Source organism: Macadamia integrifolia, chromosome 4 (assembly GCF_013358625.1).
Source record: "Macadamia integrifolia cultivar HAES 741 chromosome 4, SCU_Mint_v3, whole genome shotgun sequence".
In the NCBI taxonomy this organism is placed as follows: domain Eukaryota; kingdom Viridiplantae; phylum Streptophyta; class Magnoliopsida; order Proteales; family Proteaceae; genus Macadamia; species Macadamia integrifolia.
Window position 1 is genome coordinate 13047728 of NC_056560.1, and position 10131 is coordinate 13057858.

The 10131-nt window shown below is 38.5% G+C and overlaps 1 pseudogene; it reads right to left on the bottom strand.

The window, feature by feature from the left end:
• Positions 1-4391: 4391 nt before the first annotated feature.
• On the bottom strand, positions 4392-7243 carry LOC122077519 (annotated as a pseudogene).
• Between the last annotated feature and the right edge of the window lie 2888 nt (positions 7244-10131).

Sequence of the window (10131 nt, forward strand, 5' to 3'; positions counted from 1 at the left end):
TTTTTTTTTTTTTTTTAGTTAATGCTAAGGCTGTTGTGATATGTACAATTGAGATAGTGGTGGTTGTTATCTAAATATTCATCTTTTTTAAGCATAGTTTAATTGATTTGGATTTGCCAAACCTGGGTTGTGCAGATAGAGTTTAATTGATTTGAGCTTCGTGGGTTAAAGACTGAGTACATTAGTAACTTAGCAGTTATGTTCATCTTTGGTTTAATCCATTTAAACTATGAGATTTTTTTTACCATGCTCATCTTTGCCCCTTTTTCCCTTTGTTCTTCTTAAATTTTCTTTGTACCAAAAAATAAAATGAAATAAAAATAAGAGGACCCGTTTAAAGCCTGTTTAAAATTAAATAGATCTATAACCTGGTTAAGGCACATTTATGATAGCCCGATTAAAGCTCGAGACCGACTAGCCTGATTATCAATCATATCATGTCCGCCCTAACTAAGCTCGTTTAGCTAAATGGACATTCACAGTGTAGCCCTAAAAATTGGCTAACCACGGCTGAGCCCAATCGCTTGACACCCCTTAACCACAACCACCTACAAGATAGGAGGTGGAGTCAATGTTAGAGAGAGAACAATGTCTCTTGTGACTTGGTCAAAGTAGTCCAAGGCAATAGGGACTATGTTACAGATAAGTCCCTACAAATTTTACTCGGGCTAGTTTTCAATAGTTTTTCTTTTATCACTCGGGCTGAATCGTTCTAAAAAAAAAACTGAGTCGTGTAAAAAAATGTGATCATACTAGATCCGCGCCAATTTTTATTGACTTGTTATACGTTCAGGCCATGTGAAATTTATCATATTTGGGCATATATTATTCATAGATAATAAGTTTGTCCACAACACAAATCAAAGAATTTTTGTTTCTTGTCTTCAATATTAGTCCATTTTTCTTGTCAACTATGAAGCAACCATAGTATCATTCCCTCCTCACTCAAAATAGAAGAAGAAGAAGATAATAAAAAAATGGGTAAGAGAACACTACCCAATTGGCTCAAGTACACATCAGCACTTAGGCCAATTGTTGGGTGTGCGGGAGCATCTTTAACACCCTGCATGGCAGGGGCAACAGGTTCTTTTCGCACTTATTGTGTTTGGGTATATCCTATGCCATTAGGATATCGTTTTTCTCCTTAAAAAAAATATATGAAAAAAGAAAAAAAACATGACTCGCTCTATTTATTAGGATTTGAAAAAGGTCGTTCGAGTCAAAAAATGAAAACCTGGTTCTAAAACTATGGGTTTACCCTTATTTTAGACACCACATTTTGTCACCCCAGAGAGGGTTTTGCAATGATGCATTGGGTACCCCTGAGATGCAAATGGTTCATGCATTTATGGTCGAGATCTTATCTTACATGTAGGGAGTATATTTTTGCTTCCATGCTAGCATAGGATGGCTTAAAAAAAATATATCTTAAAAAATGGTTAATGATTTTGACATGCCTAGAATTGATTAAGACTGCCCAATAGACCATAGATCGTTCTCAAATTAAGTAAAAAACCCAATTGGACCAAAACCCCTGAGACAACTCTAGCCAAAGTTGTATTGACTCAATCCGATGCTCTCTGGTCGACATCATTTGAGGAATTGGATTAAATCGATTGGAGTCGGCCAGATCAGATCAGTATTGGCCTTGACTGATCTTGATTCTTAGTCCATACCATATCAGTGAATCGACACGGAGAAGGGATAAAATGGTCAAAAAAGTGATTATAAATGTAAAACCAAGGTATTCTGTCCGATCCAAATCAGAATCGACCAATCCCGTTCCCAATACCGAATTCTCAAACCATGCTCACACTTCACAGTCTGAAACGACCTTTAAGCAAAGAGACAATTGAGTGGGCATTTTAAAAACTAAAAAAGTAATACAACGTGAAGTAGCAGGGGTAAGTGGAGCGGGAATGCACGCTACAGTCAGGAACCCATAAATTAGGGGTGTCAATTCTTAAACCGAACCGGTAAAACCGGCCGGATCAAACCAATAATAATACGGACCGAACCAAACTGAAGCCTTATTTGGTCAGTTCGGTTTGGAGTATTGCAACCCCAAAACCAAACCAAACTGCACCGGAAACCGGATGAACCCAAAACCAAACCAAAATCGGCTCAAAACCCAGACCGAAACTAAAACCAAACCGGTAAGAAACCGAAACACTCCAAAATTCATTAAAAAAAATCAAAATTTGCATAGTTTTTTCAACATTTGTATGGAAAGTTGAATCCAAACTGGACCAAAAACCAAAACCAACCCGATTACAAATCGATTTAAGAAACCGAAGACAAACCAAAACCAAACCGCACCGAAACCGAAACCAAACCGAAACCAGAATTTCCTTATTGGTTCAGTTTCAGTTTCAACTTTCCCACACCGAAACCGACTCAACCCGGACCGAAACCGAGCCGGACCGACCGATTGACACCCCTACCATAAATGGTAGAGTCAACATGACTCGTTGTTGACCAGGCTTGACTCGTTCGACTCGCCAAGTTTTAAGGAAAGTGAGTGAATTCGTAAAACCTGGTTTTTAAAATACGGTTGCAATTTCTAATATTGCCTCCCCCACCACTAATCTCCGAATTCTTCATACTCGCATTGGCACTAGTAAATAGGAATTGGAGCCTTAACCTGACTAATAGGAGGATTTATCTTCAATACTTGCAAAATAAGGTCATCACTAAAAGAGAGAGATTTAGAGAATTTAGTGGGATAATTGATGGGATGGTGTGCTAAGTCCTTGGGCGAAGAAGAAGATGTTTCACTAAACAAAAGAGAGATTACACCCAAACAGTGATGAGAAAACTAACCCTGAAACTCTAATTCGAAAAATCCCCCAAATTACAATGTTGGCAACAGGCCTGTGATATAATCACAAATACCCTTGACACCAGCATGGGACTACCAATAAAGAATTCGGGTACCGAGCTCTTGAGTTGGAATAACATTTTATGTCCATTGTTCCTCCAAAAAAAATTCCCCAAACTTAGAAGTGTTTCTTCGCCAAATATAAATGATTATATTTTGTGACAGTATAATTTCTATCGTCGTTATAAATCAAATTATTGTTGATTGAGTATAGGATATGAGGCGACGGTAAAAAATGTACCGTTGTCTAAGATATTATTTCACTATGGTATTAAAAAATTCCGTCGCCTTAAATAATTTTTTGTAACATTTAAATTTAACCCGTCGTTATAAAATGATGATGCTACGGTATTTAAAATTTCGTCGCTGAAATTTTGCTTTGGTGACGAGTATTATTTTACAGTCGCCATAAATGTATTAGGCAACATTATCCATTTTACGGTCGCTATATATTATATTTGGCGACAATAGTATTTTTTTACCGTCGCCATAAATGTGTTTTCTTGTAGTGCGTCGAGGTTACCATGGTGAGAGTATAAGAGGCTGCCCAAGAATCCAACTGGTTTTGGGTCCCTGTCCCACCACTCTACATCTCTCACAAAAAGCAGGGAGGTTGCTTTTGAGCTTGGAGTGAAGAAATCTCATGATTCACCCTCTCAATACTAGAAGAAAGAGACTCATTCCACAGATTTTTCTCTTTTTTCTTTGTCTCCCATAGGAATTAGACATTGCTGGTGTAAAATTTTCTCAAAGAAAAGGGAAGGGTGAGGGAGTAGGGAATTAAAATAAGTGTAATTTACAATGTCATCCCCTAGAGAATGCCACTATTATAAGAACATCCTCTCTATTTTACCAAATTAGACTCAAACCCCTTGCCATCAGTCACAATTAAGTGAGAGTTGAAATGACTATTATACCCTTTTGACTAATCCCTTTTTGAAATTATATAATAATAATAATAATAATAATGAGGAAGTTAGGTACGTAACACTTAGGCACACGCAAAGCCTTGACTTTGATCACCTAGGCAGATTTAATTGACAAAGTCCAAAAAAAGTTTTGATAAGTAAATTTTACCAATGGCATGGGGGAAAAAAATCGTCTGCAATTCCGATCTCGTACAATTTCGTGAAATACCACCTTTAGGGGGTGACACGTGTATTGATACCAATGCAATGGTCCAGATCTGATTTAAATGACTCTTCACTGATTTAAGGTTTTATTAGTTGTGCAAGATCTGGACCATTACATTGGTATCAATACACGTGTCACCTCCTGAAGGTGGTATTTCACGGAATTGTACGAGATCGAAATTACAGACGATTTCAACCCATGGCATGGGAGGAAAGATCCAAATTTGTTGGAAGAAGCTCCATGCCCTTGGCCGCAGAACTATACACTTTTTTTTTTCTTCGCTAAAAGATTCGAGGAAGGAAATAGAAATACAAAAAAGACTAGTCTGGGCAAGCCAAACCAACACCACGGAAAGAGAGCTCTACGTGCACCTTTGGCATTGCCATCAGTACAGACCTCAAGCCGTATTCAAGAAGATGGATACCTAGTTTAGCAATAGGATTGGCCTTGCTATACGTTTCTATATAACAATGCATAATCTTCCATATAATCAAATAGAGAACGGTTGAAGGAACGTTCACACTTATAATGCACCCCAAGCTATAACATCTGGTTCAACAGGAATCTTTTCTATGAAATCTTGTGCTTCTTGGAGTAAGCCACCACATCCAAGCAGGTCAATCATGCATGCATAATGGCTTTGGGTGGGCAAAATCCTATGCACACTCCGCATCAAATTAAAATAATTCTGGCCTTATTCTACCAAACCTGCATGAGTACATGCAGAGAGCACTCCAACATATGTTATATGATCAGGTTGGACTCCAACAGTGAGCATCTTTTCAAACAATTCTACGGCTTCTTCTCTCATACCATGTTGAGCTAAAGCTATGATCATGGAGGTCCAAGAGATAGTATCTCTCGTCCAATAGATCTGATTAAACACACGTTTAGCCCCTTCTATGCTTCCAGCTTTAGCATACATGTTAATGAGAGCATTGCTCACAGAAACTGATAATTCTTCTCCAAACCTAATAGAAATAGCATGAATTTGCTTCCCGTGTTCCAGTGAAGCCAAACTTGAACAAACACTTAACATGGCTGCCAGAGTGTAGTTTGGCTTGGGACCTTCATTCACCATGGATCTAAAATACGCAACTGCATCATCATGAAAACCATTTTGTGTGTAACCTACAATCATGGTAGTCCATGCAACAACATCATGATCTTTCATTGAGTCAAAGATTTGTCTGGCAGGGCAAATGTCCCCAAGCTTGATATAGCCATCAAGCAGCGCAGTAAATGAGATCACACTGAGATTGGTAGTTGCAATTTTGCTGACTATCTTTTGGGCAATTCAACCCCACCAGACTTGGAGTACATTGAAATCAGAGCATTTCCAACTGGACCATAAGTATCAAGTCTAGTTCGAATGATTTGAGCATGACTTTGTTTCCCATGTTTCAACATCTCAAGGTTGGCACAAGCTGATAGAGCACTAGCGAAGCTGCGAAGGTAAAGCTATCAGGCTTTACAGAGGATTCATTCAACATTCTTATGAAGAAAGTCAAAGCTTCCAGATCGCATCCATGCTAATTATAGCCTGCAACCATCGAGTTCCAAGAAACGATATCTCGTTCTGTCATCTGCTCGAACTGGGCAAGTGCAAGATCAAGTCGTTCAGATTGAGCATGCAATGTAATCATAGCATTCCAGGTCGATGTATTTTTCAATGTCATCCTATCAAAGACCATCTTTGCCATTATCAGATCACCAGATTTTCCGTACATGTTAAGGAACGAATTTGCCAGGGGAATGTAGCTACTTAGCCCAAGTTTAACAATAAAGGAATGAACCTTCTTCCCTATATCCAAAGCCTCAATGGCGACACAAGAAGTAACAATATTAGTAAATGTGAACTTTGTGGGTGGAACTCCAGCCAAATTCATCTCTAGAAACATCCGAATTGCATCCTCAAAGCAACCCATTTGATTATAACCCACGATCATTGCAGTCCATGAAACTGAGTCACAATGAGGCATTTCTCGAAAATTTGACGCGTTGTGTCAATCCTACCTTGTTTCGCATACACAGAGAGTATACTGCTCCATGAAAACGTATTCTTAAGAGGCATTTCATTGAATAGGCGATGGGCATCGGACAGTAAACGGGATTTTGCATAAAAGTTAATAAGATTGTTCATTAAGAACACACTGATATGAAGGCCAGCTTTGATTGTTCGAGCATGAATTAATTTTCCAGAAACAGGGTTGTTGCTTTTGAGACTTGTCTGGAGGAGAGATGCGTAGAAATCTGGAATAGAAAGAAGAGATGAAGAGGTAGAACGGTCCATTAGAGACATTTCTAAATGCAAGAAGAAGAAGAAGAAGAAAACCCATTAAGGCGTATCGATACGATTGTGTTGTCCCAGCTTTGAAAACTGGAAGCACAATCTCCTTCATTGGGAATCTGGCATCGTATTAAAGGCTCTGTGATTGCCAACTCTGCAAACAATACCAGTAGAAGTAACGAAGTGAAGAGATCTATTTAAGAATTTCCCGACTCTTGCAACATTAATGACGTTAATGCTCTATATTAAAGCTCTGTTGGAGCTTGAGACTGAAACAGACAACATCATAGACTTCCTCAGATGATCTCACAGCTAGAACCTCTCACCCTTCTTAGTCGCTGAGCCTCCAACCAGTTTGATCGAAAAGGATATCCAAGAGTAAAAGAGTGGTGGGATTAATTTGTAGAACCTTGAAGGTATTATCTACCCTCGAATCTCTCCAAAGGCCACTCGTGGACAAATCGAATCGAATCGAACTGAGAAATCCCCAAAACCATCAGCTTTGCAAGCATTCAAAACATTCGGAAAGGGAACAGGACCAAATCATTGGCAATCAGATTCCAATCGCATACCTTCGCAGGCTTCGTCGGGGAAGAAGATGTCTTCTTTGTATTGAGATACGACCGTTGTGGCACCGAAATTTTTGAAGGAATTAATGCATTCTTAAATTGCATGATACCAGTACTCCTTTCCCTGCGGTTCAGAAATACCCCTGCTTTGAATCCCAGTTTGCCAAGCCCGGCTAGGCCTAACCGTTTGACACCCCTAACCACAACCACATACAGGATAGGAGGTGAAATTCCAAGTTAGGGAGAGAACAACGTCTGTCGTGAGTCGTGACCTGGTCAAAGTAATTCAACACAATAGGGACCATGTTACGGGTAAGTCCCTACAAATTTTATTCGGACCAATTTTCAATAGTTTTTTTCTTGTCACCCGAGCTGAATCATTCTAAAAAAAACAAAAAGAACTGAGTCGTGTAAAAAAAAAATATGATCATACTAGATCCGCGCCAATTTTTATTGACTTGTTATTCCTTCTAGTCGTGTGAAATTCTTATCTTTTTTTTTTTTTTGGCATAAATAAGTTTGTCTACAACACAAACCAAAGAATTTTTGTTTCTTATCTTCAATATTAGTCTATTTTTCACGTCAACTATGAAGCAACCATAGTCTCATTCCCTCCTCAATGAAGAAGAAGAAGAAGAAGATATTAAAAAAATGGGTAAGAGAACACTACCAACAAACGTAGGTACACGCCAGCACATGGGCGAATTGTTGGGTGTGCGAGAGAATCTTTAACACCCTACAAGGCGGGGGCAATTGGTTCTTTTCACACCTGTTGTGTCTAGGTGTTTCCAATGTCATTAGGCTAGCGATCTTTCTCCCTAAATATATATATATATATATGAAAAAAAAAAAAAAAAATGACTCACTCTATTCATTAGGTTTTGAAAAAGGTCGAGTGAGTTGAAAAATGAAAACGTAGTTCCAAAACTATGGGTTTACCCTTATTATAGACACCACATTTTGTCATCCCTAAGAGGGTTTTGCGATGATGAATTGGGAACCCCTAGAGATGCGGATGGTCCATGCATTTGTGGTCTAGATCTTCTCACATGTAGGCAATATATTTTTGCTTCCATGCTAGGGTAGCTTAGAATGGAAATATATATATATATATATATATATAATGGTTAATGGCTTTGACATGCCTACAATTGACTAGACTACCCAATAGACCATAAATCATTCTCAAATTGAGTAAGAAACCCAACTGGCTCAAAACCCCTGAGACAACTCGAGCTAGAGTTGTACTGACTTAGTCCAACGTCAGGTGCTCTCTGGCCGACACCATTTGAGGAATTGGATCTGATCGATCGGAGTCGACCGGATCAGATTGGTATCGGCCTTGACTGATCCTAATAGTCCACACCATATCGGTGAATCGGTATGGACAAGGGTAAAATGGTCAAAAAATGACTATAAATGTAAAACCAAGTGTATTTTTATCCGATCTAGATCAATATCGACCTTGACCAATCCCATTCCCGATACCGAGTTCTCAAACCATGCTCACACTTCACAGTCTGATACGACCTTTTGGGTGACCACTGAAAGCCACGACCAGGAAACCAAAATAAAGCGAGTGCATAGGCTTTTCTTCATGGGCTCAATCACGCTAAGCAAGCTGGATGGAGTATTGATGAAGTTTGGAGCTATGACGTCGCTTTGGGAACTCTAATCCAATCACCAACCCTTAGTTTATGGCCTATAAGTACTTTTCACTTATTACTACATGTATATAATTACAGGACCCCGGTGTACTTTAAGTTTAGACCAGTCGATGAGAGACTAATGTTTGTCAAACAATGGCGACTGCCACCTCCAACAATCGTCTCCCTCTAGGTCATATGTTTTGCTATGTCTAATTACTCTGCTTAAATTAATTTTAATTCTCTTTTAAATTAGAAAAAAAAATTGAGAGGGTATTTTAAAACCTAAAAACAGTAATACAACGTGAAGTAGTAGACTAGTAGGGGTAAGTGGTGCAGGAATGCACGTTAGAGCATTAATGGTAGTCAGAACATGACTCGTTGTTGACCAGGCTCGAATTGTTCAACTCGCCAAGTTTTGAGAAAGGCGACTCAATTCATAAAATTAGGTTTTCAAACAATGGTTGCAATTCCTAACCTTCCCCACCACTAATAATCGAATTCCCCATACTTCCACCATTCACATTCAATTTAACACAATTAAAGGGAGGGCACCAGTAAATAGGAACCGAAACATTAAACCCGGCACATAGGAGGATTTACCTTCAATACTTGCAAAATAAGGTCATTTCTCAAAGAGAGCGATTCAGAGAATTTAGTGAGATAATTGATCTCATGAATCAAATCTTTAATCTTCTCAATTATGGTAGTTGTGGCATGGGAGCCCCATGTCTTCTGCAATTCATTTTCTACGACAACTCTCAAACAATAAATGTTGGCAATAGGTCACAAATACCCTTGATACCAGCATGGGATTGTCAATAAAGAATTCTGGTACCAAACCCTTGAGTTGGAATGACATTTATGTCAATTGTTCTTCCAAAAAATAATCCCAAAACTTAGAAGTGGTTGTTCCTACCAATAAAGTGTGTGTTTCCATTTCTCTACAAGGATCTCTGCAACAAGAGTATTTAGAGGCCAATGGAATACCAATTTTCATCAAAGCATCATTGGTTGGAATCTTCTCATTTAAGATTTTTCATGAAGAAAAAAAAAAAAAACTTTTGGAGGGACTGACTTGCTCCATAAACATTTAAAGAAAAGAATATGAGGGGAGTGAAATTGGATCTCATTCCACGTTAATTTGGTAGAAAAAAAGCCATCACCCATCAGGATCCAAACCAAACTATCAACTTTGCTTGATAAAATAATGCTGGAGTTGAGAATACTATCCTAAATCTCTACAAAGTCAATAACATTCAATGTCCTAATCCCAACTACCATCACTGCTAAGGACATCTCTTACTTAAGTCTACATGTTCACATTAAAGGCACCACCAGCATAGTCGATTAAGACACACATACCTAACTAGTTATCAAGCCAAAATTCACCTCGAGAGAGCCCACATCTCGTTAAATAACATCAGAATATTTTGGCCCTATATCAATTAAATAACTAAAATTTGAATTCTTTACATGAGCAATCACACAGTAATAAACTAACCAAGTCAATAGCCTAGCAAATAGGAATCTCAAAAATTTGAGTAACTCAGATCTCACCAAGATCATGCTCAGTGAAGAAAAATACCCTTCAACCACAGCTCGGTCCCA